Raw genomic sequence first — 14,408 nt, 5'->3', positions numbered from 1 at the left:
CCACTCTAAGATTCAGCTACATAATGCCTCAAGATTCCAATTCAGTTTCTTCAGAAGTTACTGGAACCAGAGCATTCTGTTTAAAATTTCTTATCAAGTAGCTCAGATAAAAAGCAAATTAAAGAAAAAATTTTAGCTGTCCTACTGCCAATGAACAAAAGAATACAAAAAAATTTCCAGGAACTTATCTTGTGACCCAATAGTTAAGAATACACCTTGCAATGCAGGGGACACGGGTTTGGTCTCTGGTCAGTGAACTAAGATCTCCCATGCGGGGCAGCTAAACCCAAGAGCTGCAACTAAGACCAACACAGCCAAGAAAATTAAAAAAGGTGTTTTTAAAAAAAACTTCCAAAAAGTAAAATAATGTTAGTCGATCCATGCTGCTGTGGTTTTCTCAAAACTAAAACGCAAACATAATTTGATAGCAAGCAGCACACACACAGGTCTTGGGCTTTACAGGCATAATTAAGACCTCACAGTCTGTGAACATCTTCAGACACATCGGTATCCCAAGACTCGGCTGGGAATTCTGTCCCCTCCACCCCCTCTATGCCACCAGAGGGGAAGGGGTGGCAAGGACTTCGCCTCCAGCTCCCCTTACTCTACCACACCCAGTGCTGGCGAACAGTACTTATACAAATACTCGAATTCAGGAAAAAAAAAAATGCTTTCAGTATTAGAAAGCTGTCTTAATCCAAGCAAATTCAGTTGTCATTAGTGCACAACACTGTTTATAGCATAAAAAACTAGAAATAACCCAAAAGTATACAAATAGGGAACTGACTGAATAAATTACAGTGCATCTATATAAACACATTACTAGGCAATCACTAAAAGAACAAGCAGACTGCTGTGTACTTTGATATATCCAAGATATTTTAAATGAAGAGAGCACTATAAATTGATTTTTAAGTGGGTGGAGAAATATGTATCTTTATACAAATAGAATTTTTCTGGCAGAAAACAAAAAAAAAGTAGGAATAACAGTGACCTACAGAACAGACCGAGGGGTCTTCCCTGGTGGTCCAGTGGTTAGGACTTGGGGATTTCACTGCATGGAGCGCAGGTTTGAGCCCTGGTTGGGAAACTAAGATCCCACAAGCCATGCTGCTGCTGCTGCTGCTAAGTCACTTCAGTCGTGTCCGACTCTGTGCGACCCTATAGACGGCAGCCCACCAGGCTCCCCCATCCCCGGGATTCCCCAGGCAAGAACACTGGAGTGGGTTGCCATTTCCTTCTCCAGTGCATGAAAGCAAAAAGTGAAAGTGAACTCGCTCAGTCGTGTCCGACTCTTAGCGACCCCATGGACTGCAGCCCACCAGGCTCCTCCGTCCATGGGATTTTCCAGGGAAGAGTACTGGAGTGGGGTGCCATTGCCTTCTCCGCACAAGCCATGTGGCAGAACCAAAAAAAAAAAAAAAAGGATAAAGTATTGATACTTAAGTTTATGATTTGATAAAAACAGAGCAATGCAATGCAAGAAAAAGTGATGCCTATTAAAAGCAAACTCATTTTTCTTACCTATTTCTAAATTCTTTGTGACAAAATCTGAGTTCAGTAAAATGTGTTGGTGGAAGAGTGGTATAGGAAAAGGTCCATTCTACCCACAGTAACTTTCAACTGTTTGCCACCATGCTAAAAAAATGTATACTTTCTCCTCAAACCAAGATGCAAAAATCCCTTACATGTTTGGCTCCACAGTAATCAAAGTTTAAATGATTCAAATATACTAATAAATCTGCAGCTAAAGTTCTGTTACATTTTATATATTAGTATCACATACTAATTATAATATGAGTAAACAGTTTTACAAAGTATCTTTTCGTTCCTAAACTAACAAAGAACTTCAGGATTACCTGAGAGTCCAAATTTTCTCAACTCTGGCCAAAACTCAATTAAGTAAAACACAAGAATACTGACTCATTTTTCATTTGTGCATGGAAGCAGGACAAAATTTATCAAAATATATTAAACAACAACAAAGAAACTTTTAATTTAAAAATGTTTAAAAAAAATTTTTAATTAAAAACTAGAGGGCTTCTTTTCCTCCATAGCTTCAAAATTTCTCAAACTTTTCCATTTCCAAACAGGGCTGAGGTGGGAGTGGGAAGGATTATAGGTAAAGTCTAAGTCTGGTCAACCCTATTTCCCTTCTGTGGATGCCTCCCCTGTTCTCAGGGACCCCCATTCTCATCCAGATACATCATCATCTGCACTCCCACCACAGTAAGAGCATTGATTCAATTAACAATGGTGGAAGGACAGTGGATTCACTGGATTTTATTCTGCAGCTTAACCTGGGCCTCATACACCTGCAAATAACAGGTTCTTATGAGGAACATGAGGGCAAAGGAAGTAGAATTGCCCCATCCCATGCCCATAAAGAACCAGACAGGTGACTGCATCTTTGGAACTACTATCATGAAAAGAAAAGCAAATGACTGGAGCTAATGCCCTTCAATTTGATTTTTACTAATAGAAATGCATTTGTAAGGGCTTCCCTGGTGGCTAAGTGGTTGACAACCCACCAGCCAATGCAGGAGACATAAGAGATGTGGGTTTGATCCCTGGGTCAGGGAAGATCTCCTGGAGAAGGGCATGGGAACCCACTCTAATATTCTTGCAGGAGAATCCCATGGACAGAGGAGCCTGGCAGGCTACAATCCATAGGGTTGCAAAGAGTCAGACACAACTGAAGCGACTGAGCATACACACAGGCACACCACAAAACCTGATCTCTGCAAAAAGAAAAGCCACCGGAATGAGAAGTCCACGTACGACAACTAGAGAGTAGCCCCCTCCTCATCAAACTAAAGAAAAGTCCGAGCAGCAATGAAGACCCAGCACAGTCAAAAATAAATAAACAAAATTATTTTTTAAGAAAAGGAATGCATTTGTTGAAGATCTAAAGATGAACAGTTATCCTCAAAAAAGTGAAGTTATAAGTTAATGTGATTAAAAAAAAAATGAAGTTGAAGAAAGGAACTTTGCTCACCTAGAACAATAAACAGGCACTCCAGGCAGCAAAATATGACAAAATATTGACTTGTCATAAAAAAAATTCAGAACAGTCAAAATTAAACTATAACACTGCCCCTAAATCTCTGGAGTTTAAAAAAAAACTTTTTTTCTTAGATCATTTATAAGCGGGTTGTTTATTCACACCCCCACGCAACAGACATATATTTGCTATGCACCATTCTTAGTACAGGGATGCCATGCTGATTAAAGGAACTGGTTCCTATCTTCACGGAGTTTACAACAGCAAACAGAAGAACAGTGCATTAGTGCCCTGTCTGGTTTTCCCACAAGGAACAATAAGGAGAAACAGTCCTGGAGTAGATTTTAATGTTCTCTACCTTGTGACTTTAAAACACTCAATGATAAATTAAATTTTTTAAGTATTAAAATGAACTGAAAGTAAGATAATTTCATTAAGTGGTAAGCGCCATGAAGAAAAGCAAACAGTAAAGAGACAGGAAAGCCAGGGGTGTGGAGGTAACAGCACTGTTTATAATAGCCAGGACATGGAAGCAACCTAGATGTCCATCAGCAGATGAATGGATAAGAAAACTGTGGTACATACACACAATGGAATATTACTCAGCCATTAAAAAGAATGCATTTGAATCAGTTCTAATGAGGTGGATGAAACTGGAGCCTATTATACAGAGGGAAGTAAGCCAGAAAGAAAAACATCAATACAGTGTACTAACGCATATATATGGAATTTAGAAAGATGGTAACGATAACCCTATGTGAGAGACAGCAAAAAGAGATACAGATGTATAGAACAGTCTTTTGGACTCTGTGGGAGAAGGCGAGGGTGGGATGATTTGAGAGAATAGCACTGAAACATGTATATTATATGTGAAACAGATCGCCAGTCCAGGTTCGATGCATGAGACAGGGTGCTCAGGGCTGGTGCACTGGGATGACCTTGAGGGATGGGATGGGGAGGGAGGTGGGTGGGTGGTTCAGGATAGGGAACACATGTACACCCATGGCTGATTCATGTCAATGTGGCAAAACCACTACAATATTGTAAAGTAATTAGCCTCCAATTAAAATTAATAAATTTTTAAAAACAGAAAAAAAAAGAAAAGGAACTAAATGTAAAAAACTTTGCTGTACTTGAAGGGACAGAAAAGATGTGTAGCGGATTGTGGGAAAGCAAGCAGAAAAGTAGCAGAGGTGGGCAGGGAACAAATTGCAAAGGGTATTACAGACCACAAAAGGAGTTTGGATTTTACTGTAATTGCTATGGAAAGCCAATGGCAGGCTCTAAACCAAGAAGTCACTAGATCAGATCTGATTAAACATCATAGCTTTTGTTTAGAATATAATGCATTTTGGAGTAGAAACAAAGCTACAAATGGTGGTGCTTCAGTTCTGCCTCTGTGCCTTCCCTCAGGTACAATTTATCTAATGTCTACTCTCTGCTAGGTTGTATCCAAGGTACCAATGAGGAATAACAAAGTCTCTCACACTCAGCTCTCAATCTGGTACAGACACCCAACAAGTAATTACATTTACAACATTCACAAGAGGAGAATATGCAGAAGGCTGAATGCCCAGGGCAAAGGGTAGTTAACCTGGCTTGGAGGCGTCCAGGAAGGAAAACTCCACAGGAAACCTGAGTCTTACAGGACAAACAAGAAATCTCCTTAGTCCCCTAAACACAACACCCAAACCACTGCTGGAACATGAGAAAATTTAGGGGCTGCTGAAGACTTTCTTTTAAAGAATTTATGTAGCATCATTAAGGTGGAATGGGGAAAAAAAAGAGTTATTAACATATAAATATGCAACTGCAACTTCACAGGTATTGCTTAAACAGGATTTGTTAGGAACTTCAAAGGTAAGTAACTTCATAGGTTACCTACCTTCAAAGGTAGGTAACTAGGTAACTTCCAGTTGTAAGTCATGGAGATGTAATGTATAGCACAATGACTATAGTTAATAATATTGTATTGCACATTTGAAAGTATCTAAAAGTCATCAGAGTGTATCTAAAAGTCATAGGAAAAAAATTTTGTAACTAGATATGGTGACAGATGTTAACTAGACATATTGTGATCATTTTACAATATATACAAACATCAAATCATCAGTTGTATACTTGAAACTAATGTAATGCTGTATATAGCAATTATACCTCAATTTAAAAAATTATTTAAAAAACCCTTCACTAGCATTTGGTTTTCCCACAACATTGAAAACGCAGTAGTCTAAGTGTCACTTCAACAAGTGAGTCTGTGCTCTCTGTGTATATATGTGTGTGTGTATGTAAGAATGTATGTGCATGTGTAAGCATGTGTGTTACCCACTGTGTACTGGGGTTAAAATCTTTTTTTGCAGCTTTTGAAGCCATTTTTATACTTAAACCAAGACAAGCTTTTATTGAAATTTTCAAACACAGAGATTTTGAAAAAGTTCCAAATTCTCTCCACTTAGATTAAGTTATTAAAATTTTCCTGATTTGCTGTATTTTTCCATATATATGTGCATATGTATGTGCATATATATATTTCCATATATATGTGCATGTATTACACACATACATACTTTATGAGCCATTTAAAAGTATTGAAACATCATGATACCTCACCTCTAAACTCTTCAGTTTGATTCTCCCAAGAAAAAAGGCATTCTCATATATCGTCACAATGCCATTATCATACCTAAAAAAAAAAAATTCCTTAATATCACCTATTACGAAGTACATAGTTTTTTAAAATTTTAAGTACAAAAGGTTTAGTTGAGAACCTTGGGAGATCCCTGGTGGCCTAGTAATTATGGTTTGGGGTTTTCACTGCCAGGATCCAGGGTCAATCCCTGGTCAGGGAACTGAGATCCCATAAGGTGCGTGGTGCAGCCAAAAAGAAAAGAGAGAAACTTACTGAAGGAACGTATTTTAATAAAATGATTAATTTATTATTACTTGTATTTCATTATTTTCATTTTTAAAATGTAATAATGCTTTATAAAATTTCAGTTTAAAAGTCCAAATTTAAAGTAAATTTTTAAAATATTAAAAGAATAATTATAGTAGTCAAATAGGGCCAGAAGTATGAGATTGGTATATGCCAGACTGACATTTGGGGAGCCGTATGTTAGTGGAGGACACACTGGACATGCGGAGGAGAGGATGTGGGGAGGACCAGGGTCTGGCCAAGGCTGGAAGGGGAGGGCACGTGTGAGACAGCGCTGAGCTGGGCAGGTGACCAGACAAGCTCAAGGATTCTGTGCACATTCCTGAGGAGCCTGGACTTTACCCTGCTGGCAGCGAGATAAGTTTATGTGATAAAATCAAGTTTGTTTAGAAAGAGCTATCTGTCCACAGTGTATCAAGACGGATCAGAGAAGGGTGGGGTGGAGGGGATGGACAACCATTTGGAGGCAACAGAACACATTTTTAACTGCAAATGGTTAACATTTTAGTCATATTATATAGGTTGAACAAACCTGCTATACTGGCAAATGAACAAAACAAAAACAGTAAAACTAAACTAAGTTTACTTGAATGTTCATATTGTAGAAGAGCAGCTTTAGAGAAAGATACGAGTCAATAAAGACTTCTGTAAAAGTTGAAACGAACCCTTGGGCACTGCTGAAGTTTTCAGCATTTAAAGGAGCTCGCTCTTTTTACCACCTAGTTTCACTTTCCAAAGTGGCACTGCTTTTCCTTGGTAAGTTTCATCACAGCATTAATTTTATACTTACCAGTCACAAAATAAAACCAATGAGAAAGAGGCGGGGTGCAGAACAGATCAAGCGGTTTTCAGACAAGCAGAGTACCCTCAGGCAGTACTGAGCAACTAACTGCAGGGAGTTCCACTTACAGAGGCTAAGGACCAGACACCAGCTCTGCCTGGGAAGAGGAAGAGGGCAGCGCGGGGAGGCCTAAGTGGCAGGACATGATGCTGGCCCTTCATTCCCCTTCCACCAGAACTCCAGTCTTCCTTATTTTACATATTGGGCCTCCTGGAAAGATTTCACTTAACAAAGGGTCCCATAGCTTCTAAAAATGTTTGAAAACTGAGAAGTCAGAACAGCACATTCTTAAGTCAAGGGTTGGTAATTTTCAAGAATAAGGCTCAGTTCCACAGGAAAGCTGTTGGGAGAAAAAAGCTGTCAGGAGAAAAATTGGACACCATCACCAAGAAGGAAGGTAAAAAAAAAAAAGAGACCTAGGCAGATGAGTCGGCTAGAGGAGTAGCTTTAAGGCAGACTAAGGAATTGTTTGGGACCTGTAGAATAAAGGGCCAGTGGAACTCCAAACTGGACAGGCCCAGAGAGAGAGGATATATGGACCTGAAGCTCAGTAGAAAGGTTTAGGGGGGCACATAGGCTAGATGAAGTCTAAAGGTGGGGGGATCCACCAAGGCAGGTGCAAACAGAGGAACAACAGAGGATCTGCAAAGGTCACAGAAGGCAAAAAGAAAAGGGTCTGCCTCAAGTTAATACTATGGGGAACCAGCCGCAAATAGGGCCCCTCAGGAGGAGACCCTGAATTCCGGGCGGTGTGTCCACAGCAAAGGTGGCACAGGCTGGACTGGCGGGGGTGGTGCTCAACAGAGCAGAAGCTGCAGAAGGGCAAAGGAACCAGGGTAGAGGATACTGGCCAGGAAGCAAACAAAAGATTGGACAATGGGTCCAGGCCCAAAGGGGCTGGAACTCTTTGAGAGGAAAAGGAGGTCACAGTAAGGTCAAAGATGAGACAGGGAGAGTAGGGAAGCCTCTCAAAGAGCTTGTGGAAAAAGAATACCACCCCAGAACCTGAGATTTCATAGTATAGCTGCTTTCGAAAGAGCTCCTCTCAAAGTTAATAGGAAGCCAAAATCAGGGTAAAGGTCAAGGGGTGGGCGGGGAGGAGACTGTTTTCAGAACCCTGTTGTGCCTTAAAGCCCTGGATTGGGCTGCCAAAGTCCTGGAGCCCTCAAGCATTCACTACAAAAAGGGAGAGCCACCCTAGAAGGCAAGGCCAGCAGAGTCCCCCCAGCTCTCTGCGTCCCCTGTCACAGCTACTACTGGCAACAGAGTCATTTAAAGTTTCTCTCAGTTCACCCAGGAACCCTTAAGGAAAACCAGATGCAGGTAATGCCTAAGAGCAGATTCTGTTTCCCAGTCTGCGTGTGGTATTACTTGTATTAACAATAATAAAAACTTCTGTACATTTCAAATGCAAATACAAACCATGACTGAGGATTAAAATCAACTTCAAAATGGAAACAAAATGAAAGTAATGAACATCAACCCTACATTAAGAAATGCTTGGGCTTCCCTGGTGGCTCAGTGGTAAAGAATTCACCTGCCAATGCAGGAGACACGGGTTCGATCCCTGATCCAGGAAGATCCCACATGCTGCAGAGCAACTAAGCCCACGTGCCTTAACTACTGAAGCCCGATACCCTAGAGCCCACACACCACAACTAGAGAAAAGCCTGCACAGCAACAAAGACCCAGCATAGCCAAAAATAAAGAAGCCCTTCCCTGGTGGGTCAGACAGTAAAGAATTTGCCTATAATGCAGGAGACCTGGATTCAATCCCTGGGACAGCAAGGAGATCAAACCAGTCAATCCTAAAAGAAATCAACCCTGAACATTCATTGGAAGGACTGATGCTGAAGCTCCAATACTTTGGTCACCTGATGCCAAGAGCCGATTCATTGGAACAGACCCTGATGCCGGGAAAGACTGAGGGCAGGAGATGAAGGGAGCGACAGAAGATGAGATGGTTGGATGGCATCATCGACTCAATGGACATGAGTCTGAGAAAACTCCAGGAGATAGTGAAGGACAGGGAAGCCTAGGGTCTGTAGTCCATGGGGTTGCAAAGAGTCAGACATGGCTGAGCAACTGAACAACAACTACATTAAGAGGTCAAGGGGTTCCGCTATCATAAATGACCACGTTGTTGTTGTTTTCGTTGCTGAATTGTGCCTGACTCTTTTGCAATCCCATGGACCGTAGCTCACCAGTTTCCTCTATGCATGGGATTTCCCAGGCAAGAATACTGGAGTGGGGTTGCCATTTTCTTCTCCAGGGAATCTTCATACCCAGGGATCAAACCTATGTTTCCTGTACTGGCAGGCTTCACTGAGCTATCAGGAAAGCCCATAAATGACAATAACAAAATACCCAAAGTTTTTCATATTTCTAGGTTTAGCTACTAGATCACCTACTCCTATCCATTTTGCTCAATAATAAAAACAAAAAGTAATCAAAAGGAAACTACATTCCTGGAAAGAACAGCTACCTATTGTTTTTTTAAAGAAAACTATGTCTCTTCTAACAATGTACTCTAGAAAACAACTAACCACTCTGATTTTCTTAAGAACTGAGCAGTTATTCAAAGCATCAAAAAAAAAAAGAAAAAAAAATCAGGCTTCAAAACATTCACTGTCACAAAAATAGTCAAAAGCACTCTTTGTCAAGAAGGAAGCTGGGGAGGAGGGGTGATGGAAAGATGCTCTCAAGTGTCCCCCCACCACCCTGGAACAAACAGTATTCAGGAAAGTCACCCTATGTTTACTAATACAGGAATCAAAAATAACAGTAAAGATGTATATAGCACAAGGAACTATATTCAGTATCTTATAATAACCTATGATGGAAAAGAATCTGAAAATGAGTATATACATACACACATATAACTGAATCACTTCTGTACACCTGAAACTAACACAACAAATCAACTATACATCAATTAAAAATAGTAATAATAACAGTAAAGAAAGCAATACTTTTTTTAATTTATTTTAATTGGAGGCTAATTACTCTACAATATTGTGGCAGTTTTTGCCACACATTGACATAAATCAGCCACTGGTGTACATGTGTGTTAAAAAACACTTACACGTGTTGGTTGTTGTTTAGTTGCTCAGTTGTTTAGCTACTCTGAAAGGGCTAACTGTTCAACTCACACAACTCTGCCCAACTTGCTTTCTATGACTGGACATCTGTGTTTCTCAAATCCAGAGGTACAGTAATACAGTAAAGCTAAAACATAAAATACAGAGCATTAATTATGTGGTATCATTATTATGTAAACTATTAAGCCTCTTTAAATACTCAATTAGTTTTCCATTAATACAGAAATGAGACTGAAATACAGTTAAAACCTCAACTAACCAGAACAACTGGGGAATGAGTCACAGAATAATCATGTCTCTCAGATACTCAAAGGCTTATTTACAACTTTAGAATGCATAAACTCTTTTGGTTAACTGTTCTGGACCAAATGCTTGACTCCGACCAACACTGTGAACATCAGTGATTACACAATAAGGTGGTATCCTAAGACCCACCTTTGCTTTACACTTTCCCTGTCTTCTATGCTATCATCAAAAGGTATCTGGTTCTCACAGTTCTGCTGGCACCTACCAAGTTCTTCCAAAGGAGGCTTGTTACCTCATATACAGGGTTCCAGGACATATTTTACCTGCTGTGGAAATGTATTTCCTCAAAAGGAAATTCTGATACACATGCTACAACACAGATGACCCTTGAGGACACTACGCTACAGTGAAATAAACCACTCACAAGAGTACAAATACTGTAAAATTCCACTTATATGAGATAGTCAGACAGTCAAATTCACAGAGGCAAAAGCAGAATGCTGGTCACCAAGGGCTGCAGGGAGGTGGGAATGGGGAGTTATTGTCAATAATACAGACTTTCAGTTTGGGAAGATGAAAAAGTTGCAGAAATAGACAGTGGTGATCACTGCACAACACTGTGAATGTTCTTAATGCCACTTAATTGTACCCGTTAAAATGGCAAATTTTATGTTGTGTATATTTTATCACAACTTACAAAATTAAATATTTTTCAATTAATGTAAGTTTGCTTCCTTATTAATTACTGTGTTCTAGAGATGATATATTCAGTGCATCTGTGGTTATAATTGATCACCCCAAGGTTATTTTACAATGATATGAGTAAAAATAAGCCAAAGCGGCTTAAAATTATGATTCCAAAGTAACACATACTATGTTTAATACGGAAAATGCATGTTTTATAGGAACTGATCAAGAAGAAGAAAGAACACTAGCAAAAACTGAGACAAGAAAGCACTAGTCTGGGTACCGAATGAACATGAAATTAACATGGAAAATTAGTGATAACTCACAGGTGGCCTTACCACTGAGCAAATATTACAGAGCAGCCACCTCAAATAAAAACTATTCTGGGAAAATATTATAGTAATTTGGAATTCAAATCGAAGTACTTGCTGGTTAACACTTTAAACTGAATTTTTCAGCAGGAAAAATTCCTGAGGTATTTTAATGATTGCTAAATTTCTCAGTCCTCTCATGTTGTCATTCCAGAAACAATCATCCTGTACTTGTACCTGCCAACAAACCACCCTCCATCTCTCATCTAAGACCCTCTCCAAATGTCATCTCAGCCCAGAACTAACTTTCCCAGACCAAGCAGGTAACTGTCAACTGCCCAATCCACCCCAAATCAGTCTAGTAATTAACCTTTCTCTAGATTAAGCAAAAAAGTCAGAAGGAACCTGCATGCAGGACATACACCATGTTAGAAACGCCACCATGCAGCATTTATCCACAGTGCTTGGCTCTGAAGTTACACAACCATCAAACCATGAAGTCAGCAGGGACCTATCCCTTTAGGATAATATATAGACAACATTTTTTTAGTGATGTCCCTGAGTGATGATCTAAAGACAAAGAGAGGGACTTCCCTGGCAGTCCAGTGGCTAAGACTCCACTCCCAATGCAGGGGGCCCGGGTTCCATCTCTGGTCAGGGAACTAGTTCCCACATGCCACAATTAAGAGTATACATGCCCAACTAAGACTCAGTGCAGCCAAATAAATAAAAATAAAGATATCTATGTATATAAAATATTTTAAAAATACAAAGAGAGCTGAATAAATTTATAAACATCCTCTTGAGTAAAAGAGACTAGAAAATAATCACAAATCTTTAGGTGCCTTTGAGCAAGAGGCAAACGTTTACAATCAAACGTGTTAAAACCTCTCCAGTAAAGTCATAATTTTTCTTTTAATAACCTGCCTTCTTATCCTCTCTCCCACCTCTGTAAAGCTTAAAAATGAACTTATAACAACCTGACCACATCCTTTCTATTTTAAATATTTTCCAATGTTTAAATGTTTGCCAATTCCATTTGACAAAGTATAGACTCATACCAAAATCCCACTCCCTGAAGTCTGATGGTTCAAAATCTCCCAGGTAACCAAAATCCCCTGAGAGCTTCACCCAATGTAACAGCTATGTACAAAAAGAAATATTTTTTTCAATTACAAAACATTTCAGTTAGAAAACAAAGTCTATTTACGGAAATAAAAGTACTCTCCCATAAGAAAGCCATACCATTTACTGATTACATGTCCTTTCATTCTCACTTAAATTATTCTGAAGCACTGGGTAACAGTCAAATAATTCCAGAAAGAAAAGTTTGAAGAATTTACAAGAGAGAAAAGCTTTAATAAAAAATATTTAGCATTTACAGTGTCTGCCTTATGTCTTCTGCTTTCTGGATGTATTCCTTTATTTAATGTGAACATGACATGAAGTCATAATATGAAGTTTGGACAATTCAGCTTTTCTACAGACTTCACAGAGTCAAAAGACAGCAACTTCTACATCATCTTTCTATAGTAAAGACCAGTCTAGTTACCACTGTGAAAGCAAAAATACCCTAAAGAAGCAGCAAGATTATAGGTAAGAAAAGAACTTTTAAAGAGAAAAATCAGAGTTTACAGAAAAATAAATAGCAAAAGAGGGAATTCACTTTAATATGTTTTCTCATTTTGTATCTCTTTAGTTACATCGCTCAAAAATTTAACAAATTTTAAGTTAAATATCTGATAGTGCAAAAGCTAAGAAGTCTAAAAAGAGCCACCAAAAAAAGGAAGGAAGGGAGGGAAGAAGGAAGAAAGGAGAAAAAAGGGTGGATCAATAATAACTAAGTGATGAATTACTTTCTTTGCTAATGATGCTATGAATCTTAGGGTAGCAAATTCAGCTTAGTTTTTGGCCAACTGTCTGACTTAATCACAGAAAAACAGAATTATTCAGCAGAATCATTTCACAAAATAAAATCTTTGAACTTTGTGGACTATGCCCTATGCATCCCTACCACAAGACTTAGTTCTTTCTACGGCCTTACAGTAAAAAAAACACAGGCCTTTGTGAGAACTAACAAGAATTCAGTTACAACCTCTAACTCTTCTCCTTTAGCAACAGAAATAAGAAAGGGTACGAGAATATACTAAAAGGCATTTGGGAAGGATAAGTAAATTGCTGAAGTTCTTGCTTTAGTGGGGAACATAAAAGGCCCAACTTCCTAGGTCTAACACAAAAAGCAAGAACAAAACAAAAATTAAAAACCACCTGACTAATTTTTAGTTATCTTTTGTTTTTGCTTTCACTGCTAGAGTTTTAATGATATGACAAACCAGGGGAATATCTTGCATATATAAAACAAGTTAATTGCTGTCATTTAAAAGGTTGTTAAAGCTTTATGCCCACATTCTTTAATTCAATGAACTTTAAAAAAATCAATTTTCATTTAATTTTCTCAGCAAATTCTAGGCTTTAAGGAACTGATTCATCTACTGACACTTAAACCTGACTTGTGGGAAAAGTTCATGATTCATCCTTTAAACCTACTGTCTGCAAATATACCTGCATTCCAAAAATGGGAAGCAGCAGATTGATACGGGGCCCATGTTCACAAGGACTCCCAGAACCACAGATCCAAACGTGCACAGTATTGCCTCAACTAAAAAGTGACCTTCTGACTAAGAGGTCTCCCAGGTCAGAAATTTCAGTTATTTTAAATAGTATAAAAATGTAAAAATTGTTATAAAAAGCATGAGGATCATAGAGAAAATGACTATGACCATAACTCCAGTTAACAGATGTGTTGTTCTTCAGTTTACTAATGCTACCCCCATTCACCCAGAAAAGGGTTGTGTTGTAAAGCAAAACTCACCAGTGGTGATAGAAGTCAGTACAGTGTCACCCTGGGGGAGAGAAGGTGTTAACTGAAAAGGAGAAATGTAGAAAGAGCCCTTTGGGAAGCTGAAAATGCTCTGTATCTTGATCTGAGTGTAGCTACCACTGCATATACATATGAAAAAGTCACTGAACTCTATGTACATAAATTAAGATCTTACTGTAAATTAGGCCTCAATAAATAAATGAATAAATATAATTTCAAAACATATTAAAATGCATTTGTAACTATCTTTCCAGACAATGTTGCATAAAATCATCCAAGATAGAAGGTATTTTTTTCTAAATGTATTTTAATAAAGATGCACATTGTGAGCACTTCCTTGTAGAACCTTTCAAAGTACAAACCTAAATTTTTTTAATCTTTCACTTTAGAAAGCCACCGAAT

The 14,408-nt window shown here is 38.7% G+C and overlaps 1 protein-coding gene across 50 annotated transcripts in view; it reads right to left on the bottom strand.

The window, feature by feature from the left end:
* The window catches only part of SFMBT1 (Scm like with four mbt domains 1), a 110,776-nt gene that overhangs the window by 94,539 nt on the left and 1,829 nt on the right, over positions 1-14,408 (bottom strand). For 21 of the 50 annotated variants that reach the window (XM_081525016.1, XM_081525031.1, XM_081525017.1 and 18 more), the window contains exons 2-3: positions 9,866-10,008; positions 5,615-5,687 (exon numbers count right to left, since the gene is read on the bottom strand). The exons of 14 other annotated variants lie outside the window; for them this stretch is intronic. The gene's annotated coding sequence lies outside the window, so the exon portion shown is untranslated. The remainder of the gene's footprint in view (positions 1-5,614; positions 5,688-9,865; positions 10,009-14,408) is intronic. 15 more of the 50 variants (XM_081525022.1, XM_081525009.1, XM_081525039.1 and 12 more) reach the window with 1 other exon arrangement.

This window comes from Giraffa tippelskirchi, chromosome 9, assembly GCF_054371585.1.
Source record: "Giraffa tippelskirchi isolate mGirTip1 chromosome 9, T2T-mGirTip1v1.2.pri, whole genome shotgun sequence".
Classification (NCBI taxonomy): domain Eukaryota; kingdom Metazoa; phylum Chordata; class Mammalia; order Artiodactyla; family Giraffidae; genus Giraffa; species Giraffa tippelskirchi.
Note: the sequence above shows the minus strand (reverse complement) of the source record. Positions and strands in the feature narration are given on the sequence as shown.